Here is a 967-nt window from a genome sequence, read left to right on the forward strand (position 1 = left end):
TCTTTTTGACTGGCTCCCGTTCAAGGCCACTGAATTAACGCGAGCCCTCGGACACCCATGTAGGGAATTTGATCAATTCAGCTCGACGGCTAAGTATTGAGTGGAGGACTGAACTGCTGTAATTTGATCACAAGATCTCTTCTACAAATCACAAGCGAAAGGCCAAACAGCCAATATTACGTAGAAAAGTAGACAGCTTTTCTTTCTTAAGGATATTAATCATTTTTAATCCAAGGAAAATATTGAAATCTGTATATGTATCGCATCCTTCTCCCTTTCTATCCCCTACCCCCAGCGCCATTATTACAACCTCACCCTTCATGTAGCCCAGTGAAAGGGCTTCCTTTGTTTCAATCAGTCGGTCTCAAGCAGGGGCTCTTCTGCTCCCCAGAGGACTGTGGGAGTATCTGGAGGCTTTGGGGGAAGGGAGTATAAGGCAGAGAAGTGCTCTGGCATCTCATGGGTAGAGATCAGGTTTGCTGTTAAACATCCTACATGCAGAACAGCCCCACAACGGGCAATTATCCATCCCAAGATGTCAGTATGAGGAGGTTGAGAATCCGTGGTTTGAAAGAGCATGAGGCTGGAAAAGACCTGATTCTTTTTTTTTTTTTTTTTTTTTGGAAGAGCACACGCTGCATGGGGGACTACTTCTTGCCATGGTACACGGTGTCTGCAGCAAGTAGCAGGTCTGGAAGTGCAAAGATTTCACAGTGATTTTCCTTTTAGCAGGGACTGAGTTGCACCCTGAGCCCTTCTTGCCACCTAGGTGGACTAGAACACTAATTTAGGCGCCCCCTTGCAGAGCAATGGCCAAGGTTCCCATCAGGGATTCTGAATTCCACTCTGTCACTCCACGCTGGGTGACTGGAAAAAAACAGCTTAACGGCAGGTCCCCTAGTTCACCCTCCTGGGTATGTCCTGTAACAGGATAGCTGGGAAGTCTAAGGAATCGTGTATTTACCAC

The sequence above is a fragment of the Vicugna pacos genome, chromosome 3 (genome assembly GCF_048564905.1).
Source record: "Vicugna pacos chromosome 3, VicPac4, whole genome shotgun sequence".
Lineage (NCBI taxonomy): Eukaryota > Metazoa > Chordata > Mammalia > Artiodactyla > Camelidae > Vicugna > Vicugna pacos.